The sequence below is a fragment of the Fukomys damarensis genome, unplaced genomic scaffold (assembly GCF_012274545.1).
Source record: "Fukomys damarensis isolate Sample0158 unplaced genomic scaffold, DMR_v1.0_HiC HiC_scaffold_37, whole genome shotgun sequence".
Classification (NCBI taxonomy): Eukaryota; Metazoa; Chordata; class Mammalia; order Rodentia; family Bathyergidae; genus Fukomys; species Fukomys damarensis.
Window position 1 is genome coordinate 12907753 of NW_022900949.1, and position 11458 is coordinate 12919210.

Consider the following 11458-nt stretch of genomic DNA (forward strand, 5'->3'; position numbering starts at 1 on the left):
TATACCAATATTCAATTTAAAAAGATAGAAAAGGAAGAAGTAAAACTGTCATCATTTGCTGATGATGTGATACTCTATGTTGAAGACCCAAAAACTCTACCAAAAGATATCTAGACTTAATTGACACTTTAAGCATAGTAGCTGGATACAAGTCCAACACCCCAAAATCAATAGGCTTCTTGTACACAAATAACAGATTCACTGAGAGAGATATTAGGGAAACAATTCCTTTCTCAATAGCATCCAAAAAAATGAAGTATCTAGGAATCAGTCTAATGAAGGAAGCAGAAGACCTGTACACTGAAAACTACAGCACTCTGAAAAAAGAGATCTAAGAGGATATAAGAAAATGGAAAGATAACTCCTGCTCCTGGGTAGGAAGAATCAGCATAGTGAAAATGGCCATTATACCAAAACTGCTATACAGATTCAATGCAATGCCAATTGAAATTCCTATGCTATATTTCACAGAACTAGAAAAAATAATCCAGAAATTCATTTGAAACATAAGATACCTAGAATAGCAAAAGCCATCCGAAGCAACAGACACATGGCAGCAGGTGTAACAATTCCCAATTTGAAATTATACATCAAAGCCACTGTGATAAAACAGCATGGTACTGTCAAAGAAACAGACCTGAGGATCACTGGCATAGATTGAAAGAAAGAAAAACCACTCCAGATGTACTCAGCAATGTCATCTTTCACAAAGGAGGTGACCATCTCCATTGGAGGAAGGATGCCCTCTTTAATAAATTGTGGTGGAAAAACTGGATCTCAACCTGCCAAAGATTAAAATTATGCTATTGTTTTTCACCATACACTAAATAAAAATCCAAGTGGATTAAAGATCAAATATTAAAATAGAAACACTAAACCTGGTGGAAGATAAGTTAGGCAGAACTTTTGAAGACATTGGCATAGGAAAAGATTCTATGAACAAATCCTCAGTAGCAAGGGAACTAGCAGAAAGAATCAACAACTGTGATCTCATCTTATTAAAGTTTCTGCACTGCAAAAGAAGCCATCAACAGAACTAAGAGACAACCTACAATGTGGGAAAAAACATCTACCACCTGCTCCTTAGACAAAGGACTATTATGTAGAAAATATAAAGGACTCAAAACAGTCTGCCCCAAAATATAAACACCTGATTCAAAAATAGGCATCTGAAATGCACAGACATTTCTCAGAAAAAGAAGTAGCAGCAATCAAATATATGAAAAAAATTCCACCTCACTGCTCACTCAAGAGATGCAGATGAAAAAACCACTGTGAAAAAAGAAGTAGCAGCAATCAAATATATGAAAAAAATTCCACCTCACTGCTCACTCAAGAGATGCAGATGAAAACAACACTGAGATTCCACCTCACCCCACAAAGAATGGCTGCTATCAAGGAATCAACCAATAACAAATGTTGGTTGGGTTTTGGGGAGAAAGGAACACTTCTCCATTGTTGGTGGGGTGCAGACTGGTACCACCACTACGGAAATCAATATGGAGATACCTCAAAGAGCTGGGCCTACAGGTTCCATTTGACCCAGCCATCCCTTTAATGGGTATCTTTCAAAAAGAATTAAAAGAATTATACCATAGTGATATATGCACACCCATGTTTATAGTGCCACAGTTTGTAATAGCTAAATTTAGAAACAGCCCATTTGCCCATTAGTTGGAGATTTGATAAAGAAGATTTGGTTTTTCTATACAATCAAATACTATTCAGCCATAAAGAATGAGAAATTAGACTCATTCATAGGAAAATGGATACATATTATAGATATATTCCTAAGTGAAATAAATAAGTCACACTTGTAAATACTGAATACTTTCACAGGTGTCAATAAACTGTAATAGTACATAAGATCCTAATGAAATAACTCACATTATGAATTGGGAAGAATATGGCTAAAATTTTAGGGAAAGTGGGAAGGGTAGAGGAAAGGGAATAAGGGAAAAGAAAAAAATATGAGAAAATGAAAAAAATGGAAATACAGTGTTTGTAAATGTGGAAGGCTTGAGGGGGTGAAGGGAGGGCAAGGACTACAGGAAAAATGATTACCAAGACCACCTGTCATGTAAAGGTACAAGATCCCAATAATGAATGTATGAATACTGTATGCCTAAAATGTACCAATAAACTCAATAAAAGAAAGAAAAAGGAAAGTACCATTGCTAACATTTCCTTCCCTGACCATGAACATTCCCTTCCTATGAACTAGAGTAGTTAACTAGGTGAATCTTAAAGGTAAACTCCCCAACTGCAAAGAACTGTTACGTCTGGGTTGAAAAGATTAACTCTTCTGTGACAGTGATTTAAACTGTGAGAATGAAATGTAACCACGCAAATAAAGTCAAGGCTGTAAAACCCTATTAAAGGAGGAGTTGTAATCCAGTGAGTCATTGATCCAGGAGTGGATTATGTGTGATCAAACCTTATCAATAAGTAAATTTATTATTTTACCTCTATTCTGCTGCCTCTCTGTGTCACTTACTGATTCCTTCTGTAACAATCCAACCAGTTTATGTTATTTTATTCTTTCCCTTGGTTAACTGTCTTTGCTTATATTTAGTGAGTGAACCTGAGTAACAAATTATAAAGTGGAAGAAAAACTGTATGTTGTGAGTTGTCAGCAATTGTAATACAGTGCCACCTTGATTGGCAAATTTAATTTGCTTCTCGGGAAGATGGCCATGGTCATGTTGTCACCTGATATGCAGTTGATGAATAGAAGCAAAATTTTGCTGATGCTTCTGTTTGAGAACCAAATTGTTCATGAACAGAAGTGTTTGTGAACTGAAGTATTACTGTTCCTCAAAATGTACTTGGGAAATGAAGCTGGTTTTAAACATATGACTGTGCTCAGGTTCCCAGCTGACAAGTTAATGGTGGCCTTCTGGTTTCAGTTGCTCTATGGCTTTTGTGGTGTCTGAACATTATTAGCAGTTGTATGACAGCTAACTATAACTTTTGTCTGTTTTACTTTACACAACAATACCAATGTCCCTGTCACCAGCCAAAGTGAGCTTTTCTTCACCCAACTGATAACCAAGGTTATCAAATGAGAGATTAGCCCTGTTTTCTGATATCACCTGGCAGTCTCTCCCCACAAAGCTGTGATTTTTCCTTTTGCACTTAATGATTTAGTAGACATTCATGGTGTATTGATACCTTGGATGGGAAATATTTGTAAAATTGACAGCAGCCACTGAAAGTATAGAACAAACTTTGATTAGAATAATGAATACTAGTAGTAGAAGGAATGTGATACTTTTAGATGCTGCAACAGTGTATATTTGTCTTTTTTCATATTTTAAAATGTTTTTATTTTATGAAGAAATAAAACAAATTTTATAATGAAATGATAAGAAAATAACAATAATTATTGCATAGTGTATCATTATTCTCAAAGTAATTAACACAAAACATAAGCCATAAAGATTCTCCCTAAAATAAACAAACATATAAATTAATATTTAAACTTGTAGCTCCCATATGATTCTCAGAATCTTCAGCAGCAAATGAAATGCAACAGAACATTTCTTCCTGTGGGGAAACTGAAACTCTCACCTAACAATAGTATGCAGAAAACTAGAAGTGGTTAACAAGGAGCTAATCTATCAACTTAATGAAGCCACATTCCAGCCCAAAGTGCATGTGAATACCTTTTGACCTTAGGAATCGTAAAATATTATGGTGTCTAAACATTTTCTTGTGATGTCTTTCTGCAGATGTTTCTTGTGTATCTACACAAGATAATGTGCTAATAGTGTGTGTATAAAGAACCAGGTTTGCCTCAATTAAAGCAGACAGTCTTTTGTCTCCACTCTGCCTAGAGTGTCTTTCCTTTTCAATCCTCACTCTCTCCTTCAGGTACTGTTCGACTAGTGAGGGCTGGTCCCCCACATCTTCCAAAGGCATGAAATGATTATGTACATAGAGTAAGTTAAATATTTCTCTTACTAATGGAAATTTACATTCTTACATCAAAAGATTTTATTTTATGTGTGCATTCTTGAATTTCACATGAAACTGTTATAAACTGTATGACTTTGATTATTACAAAAATGTGATTTTATTTAACATGTGCGTCTATAATACTCTGAAAACCATGCTCAATTGAAAGTATGTTTCTGAAGGTGTAGTTGAATGTAGTGATTAGAACAGTATTTTCCACAAAGGCAGATAAATAAAAGGAAACTGTCACAATCAACATATTACTGAGAAATGCATTGTTCAACATATGGGGCTTGTAATAATAATTGATTCCAAAATCAGTTGCAAAATATTACCTAATTTCACTGGGCCACATTTTTCACACTCATGGCTCCTAATGCCTTACTTTAATGATAAGTAGCTTAAAAACTCTAGTATGAAATTGATAATTCACACCCCTGGTATTAATTCAGTAAATAGAAATATTAACATCATTTATTCTGAGGTTTATTAACTCTATGTTTGTTATTTGAATTCTAAAAGTGCTTTACTGTGGAAAGCTGAAAAACCATCAGATTTATGTTTTTACATGAATCATTGGCCAGATCAAGTGTAGGTAATCATCATTTTTCTATACTCAAAATCTAACACAATGTGTGCAAAGGTTTACCCATTGATATTTTGTGCATCTATCCAGCTAGTTCCATCTATTATCTATCTATCTATCTATCTATCTATCTATCTATCTATCTATCTATCTATCATCTATCTATCTATCTATCTATCTATCTATCTATCTATTTATCTATCTATCAGTCTAGATTTTCACAAGATTATCCTATTGATTCTGTTTTTGTGGGGAAGCTTGAATACTAATAAAGGTGTAACTCTCATAGAAATCTTTGGGATTTCTTCAAAAATTGAAACTAAATCTACCATGCGATCCTGCAGTGTTGCTACTATACATGTAACCATATTATATGACATCAGTATATAAAGAAATAAGTACAGTCCCATAATCATGGCAGCATTATTCACAATACAAAGATATGTAATTGGGCTAAGGATTTGTCAACAGATGATTATAGAAATAAATATGGGAAATAAAACCAATGGAACACTAATGCAGCATAAAGAGAAGGAAGTCATTTTGCATAACATGGATGATGCTACACAACATTCTGCGAAGAGAAATGTGGCAGCCATAGAAAGATAAACTGCATCAATTCACCTGCAGAATGTGAAACATTCAATCCCATGAAAAAATGGTGGATACCAGAGGTAATGGATCAGAGTTGAGAAGATATTTGTCAAAGAATACAATTTCAGTTGGGAGATATAATTCAAGAGATATATTGTATACAATCATTAATATAGTTAATAATAAGTTATATAATTAAAATAAGTGTAGAAACACACAGAGGGGTGATGTATTCATAAAACAAGTACCTGATGAGGTTCATATTAGAATGTACAAAGAAATCTTACAGGTCAAAGGTAAAATTATTCACCTCACTATTTCAAAAGGAGCAAAACATTGAAAAGACGTTTGATACATCACATATGGAATCTAAAAAGAAAGACTGGAAAAGATTCATAGGCAATCATGGAAAATTGAGAGTCAAAATCACGATAAGATACAACTTGAATTCCAATGGTAGGCTACACTTCCATAAAGTTGGAATTACAAGTACTGATGATTTTATGAAGATATTAGAAGCCTTTTACACTAAAGTGCTAAATATGTTTTTCTGTTCTTGAAGATTCTAAGCACAAAATGACTTTCTAAACTAGTAATTTATTCCACTTCTAGATATAATTCTTTAGTAATTAGAAACAAGCATAATCATTTGCTGCTTAACAAGTAGGTTGAATTTTTTAGAAGATCTGTGCTTTAGATTTTTTTGTCATTATTGCCAATAACATACAGTGTTCTTAAACAAATAAAAAAAGATGAAAAGGATTTCACTAAGCCATATAATGGTATGTGACTCCAGAAGAGATACAGACTTAAGTAAAACATCATTCTGTAGCATATGATTGTGCTTAAAGAAATACATGTGCTTGTGTATTTATTATATTCAAGAGCCAAAGGCTGGAAATCACCAAAATATTTACCATTGGATGAATGGATACACAGAAGGATATTATTAATCCTTAAAAATAAATAGAACAAGTTAATATTATCAAATAAAAGTGCCCAAAGGAAAGAGGAAGAGATAAAAGGAAAAAATGAGGAAACAGAGAAAGACAATGCTGGAAAGAAAGAAAAAAACAAGGAAGGAAGGAATTAAAGGAAGGAAGAAAAGGAATTCAGAAAAGAAAGGAGGGAGGGAGAAAGAAAAAAAAAGAGGTTCACAGGGAGGAAGGAAGGAAGAAAATTAGGAACAAAACATGATAAGGGGAAAAAGTAATGAAAGGAAAATAAATGAGAAGAGAAAAAAGATTCCCCAAAATTACAAATCTCAGAGTTGCTTTGGGCATCACATCACTTGAAATCAAGTGAAGAAATTTAACTTGAAAGTAGATTTTAGTTTTCATGTTGAAAATCTAACCACTGTCTTAGCACTAAGTGCAATAGATAACAAATGTAGGAGCATGTGCTTAGCGTCCCAACCTCTTGTACTTAACTTCAGAAATTATGTGAATGAAAGAAATTATTTCAAAGGCAATCGTTCAATAATAAAGTCATATATGCAAAATGACAAGAACAGATCTGATATGGTAAGTACTCTGATGACTTTTATACCCTTTTCTCTGGGAAAATTAGAATATAACAGTACTTTGGCAAAGAACATTAAAATCATGCAATTATTTTAAATAAGACCATATCTGCCAATGATATTTGTGCTTCCAATATTTTAGTAGTATCAGCAATGTGTGATAAATTTTATTTAATTTGAAACGTTGTGCACCATGCATAAAAAGCATATACAAAGAAAATCCTGAGAGAGTTGTTGAAGAGCAACAAATATCATAAATATATACGAAACAAAATTTAAGTGCTTTAGGAATATCACAAATAAAGCATGTTATTTAGGAGAAAAAAGGAGCCATTATACTGAAATTCACATCATCTGTTTTAGGGACTGTAACATCCCTTTAGTTCTGAGGTCACTGGTCCATGATGGACCAGAGGCTGCTCTGCTGAGGAGTCTTCCCAGGGCCCCCTTCACATCCTTGTTCCTCAGGCTGTAGATGAAGGGGTTCAGCATGGGGGTCACCACAGTGTACATTACAGAGGCAACAGAGCTTTCATGGGAAGAATGGGTCCTAGCAGAACTCAGGTTAACTCCAAGTCCTGTTCCATAGAACAGTAAGACCACACAGAGGTGAGATCCACAGGTGGAAAAGGCTTTATACCTACTTGCAGTGGAGGACATCCTCAGCAATGAGGAGATGATCTGAGAGTAAGAAAAGATGATCCCGGAGACTGGCAGCACAACTATCAGGAAAGCAGCCACATACAGAGAGATATTATTGATGAGGATATCAGATCTGGCCACCTTGAGAAGCTGATCCAGTTCACAAAAGAAATGAGGAATTTCAGTGCTTGCAGAGAAGATGAGTGGCATCATTAGGAGAATATGAATAAGGGAGACACAGAAAATGATGACCCAGGACATCAGAACAAGGAGTCCACAGAGCTGAGGGCTCATGATGAGTGCGTATCTCAGGGGGTGGCAGATGGCCACAAAGCGGTCGTAGGCCATCACTGTCAAAAGAAAATTATCCATTCCCATGAAAATCATTATAAAATAAACCTGAGTTAAGCACTCTACATAGGAAATACCTTTGTTCTGTGTCTAGATGTTCACCAGCATCTTTGGGACTGTAGTGGAAATGAAACAGATGTCCACAAAGGATAGGTTGGTGAGAAAGAAGTACATGGGAGTGTGGAGGTGGTATTCATAGCTGACGGCCAGGATGATGAGCAGGTTCCCGAACACTGTGACCAGGTACATGGACAGGAACAGCTCAAACAGAAGGGGCTGAAGTTCTGGATCATCTGAAAGGCCCAAGAGGAAGAATTGTGCCACTCCTGTGTGGTTTTCAACTTCCATGTTACTTGTTTATCTTCTGGAGAAGGAAGAAAAAGAAATGTTCAATGAACAGTCATCTGGGACCTCATGAGGTAATCTCTATGTAATAGCACTTTTTGATGGATGTCTTTCACTCACTGTGGTGTCCTATCAATAGTGATTCATTCAGCCACTTGATAGTTCATTTCCATTTTAAACATGTATAATCAATCCCACTTCCTTAGTGTATCAGCAATTTATTTTTATTGAAATAATTGACTCAATTGTTTTAATTTTCAAATTTTAACGTATGAACATAATCTAATTTTTTTCTCATATCACTTTCCAAAATAATTGTAGTATTTGCATGTACTTTCTTGAATAATTTCTTTAGTTCTTCATTGTCTACAGTAGTGACTTAACAGTGATGTTTTTATATAGCCTTATTCTATGATTTGACAGTTCACAGTGGTGTAATAGTTAAATATCATTGGCATATTTTGTCTTTCTAAAAATATAATTTCTACTGAAACACTGGTCTCAAAATTTAAAAATGTCTTTGTTCTCAGTAGGAGTCATTTTATGGCTCTAGATATTTTCTTTCTTAACATAATTATTTTGGGTATATAAAGTTCTCAAGATATAATATAACTCTAACTTTTAAATTGGATTTTTGAATCAAACTTAATGGGATAGAATCCTTGTCACCCATATAACATCCTTGTGGCCTTGAGAAAGTACTTTAAACTCTGCATAGCTCATCTTTGCAACAGGGTACTACATTCTCACTACATGGTAAGATTCAAAAAATTAGAAGGACAATGATATTGTTTTCCTTTTTTGATAGAATTATCATTTCAAAGAAGTAATTTCTGTGTTTAACATTGCAATAAGTATTTCTTGGAGATCTGTCATTTAGCAATATATCTTTAAGCTGTGGAAATTGTCATAGATGGAATTCTGATTTTTATAAATATAATTGTTGGTTTTTACATTTTTATCCACCACAAAAATTTCTAATCTCTATGGCTCCTTCTTTGCTAGAATTTTTATGTGATGAATTCATCCTAGAAGAAAAAGCATGTGGACTATGTACACAGAAGAAAAGTAAGACATACCACTATTAAAATAATACAAAATAATATAATAGTATTGTGTTTTTAATGTATTCTCCTAAGCTCATGCTTTTGATTTGTGATGTATGACTCAAAATAATCAAAGATAGTGGCCAAAATATATAATGGTGGATTTCAATCAAATATTGCAAACTTATACAAATAGAAGTATTTAATAATGTCAAAATGCAAAAGAATGATTCACAAAGCTTGTTGTATCTTAAATGACATAAAATGTTGGTATTAAGAAAGCCCAGAGATTTTTAAATAATATAAGACAGAAAAATATTATTGTGGATCAGTTTTTTCTGTGAAGATGGGTAAGGTTGTCTCTCTGAAATAAGAAACTTTGAGCTGAGAGAGAAAGGATTGGTCATTGTCTGTCTGAAGAGATGAGAAAGGAAAAAACAATTTAGGCTGAGAGAGCACAATAGGTGATTTCCCTACCAATTTCCCTACCAGACACTGAGCCAAAAATTGTGAAAATTGTGGACCAACATTAGTCCTGCCAGGAACTTTCCTGTTCCTTTTTTATTGTAGGTTCTGAGCAAGTACTTACATATGACGTATGATAAATATCACAACAAAAGTTTCCACTACAACATATAAAAGGAATATTCCAGCTTACCACAAGCTTTCATATAGACACAAACTAATTGATAAAGTTAAATAAAATGCATCTATTAGTGTTTTAAAGAAACAACACATGATGATCCAGGAATACCAATTATACAATGAAATTGTGCTTAACATAAGAATGTTGATTATCATCATTCATCACAAAAACAGACCAATAAATATATACCCTAACCAAAATTATAATAGAAAAATGTGAAGCACATTTAACTGGTTAGCATGCAAGCTGAATGTGGTCAGTAAACAAAGAAACCAAAGATGTCTTCCTGGCTCACAAGGAATGCTTTTATTCAAACTACAGTCAACAGGAGATATTACATTAATATTACTCTAATATTTCTATTAAATTAACATTCAAAGACCATCTCTCCTACTTTAATCATTTGATATTTTCTTGAAGTTTAATTGATTATTAAACATCAGACAATATTTCATGCCAAATACATTTTCAGCACGTAATAATAAATACATAATTACATGCATAAATATTACCAGAGAATACAACTTTTAAGAAAAAGTTGGAGCTACCCAAAACACATCTCTCATTGGAGAGAGGTTTGAATTTCTAAATAGTGAGAGAGAGAAGCATGATAGTAACTGAAAAAGACAGATATTGATCAAAACCACAGTTCCTTCCAAGTACAAATATAGAGACTTCACCATCATAGACTATATATAGTCTTTCAGTATCATTACTCTGGATATGAAGCCCTACGCCCACATTTTTTCTCCACCTGCTTGTCTTCTCTCTCTTTTTTTCTACTTCCACCTGTCCTTGGTGGTATACATGGACTTGCTGCAGCAGGTAACATTGAAGCTTTTTTATTGTACACAATTCGCCCCTAAAAACCCACTTATGAGAACATAGAAGTACAGGTGAGGAGCAACAGGGTCGTGTTGACAGTATCCAGCCTCTTAAAATTGGAATCTCAAAGCTCCTAATTAAATAAATTGTTGTACAGTCTTTCCAGTCTCCAAACAATTTGGCTCCCTTGAGGATCAAAGAAGGAAGCAGAGTGCAAGAATTTGTCAGTTTTGTGTCTACTGAGGTAACCTCTGGGAGATAAGTTTATTTCCTCAAAGGATTTGTTTTTTTTGAATTTACAACATACTTTACTTATTCTCAATTTATAAATAGATTGTTTAGCAACAAATTAAATATGTGATTCAAAGATATCACTATGATCTTCAAGATGGAATATCCCTTGAACTCATTTAAAATTAATGTAGATATGCAAACCTATGAATAATATTAATAAAATTGGTAGATGTACAAGTACTTTCCCATACCATAGCACAATTAGCATAAAAGGGAATTAGGACAAGCTAAAGAAGTTAACAATAATATTCAGTGATGATAGCCATTTCTTTTTTTCGCAGATCAAGCAACTGCCAATTAAAAATAATGTTGCAACTTTTTTTCCCTCATTGAGTTTATTGGTACATTTTAGGTACACAGTACAGTTATATTTATCATTGATCAAAGGATTTGTTTTCAAAGTGACAGGGTTTACTCTAACCAATATGTGATTTCTTCATGGAAACCTACTCCAAGAAAATCTTTCTGTGATACATCTTTAAAGTACAATTAGGAATTTTTGTTGTTCTTTTTTTCTTCACTAAGTTTAGTGGTACTTTCTTGTATAAAATATAGTAACATTCGTCACTGGGATGTTGTACCTTTACATGATGTATCTTGGTTCTTATTTTTCAACATTCTCCTGCCCTCCCTTCACCCCCTCCACC

At 33.9% G+C, this 11458-nt stretch overlaps 1 pseudogene; it reads right to left on the reverse strand.

The window, feature by feature from the left end:
- Positions 1-7007: 7007 nt before the first annotated feature.
- On the reverse strand, positions 7008-8003 carry LOC104857410 (annotated as a pseudogene).
- Between the last annotated feature and the right edge of the window lie 3455 nt (positions 8004-11458).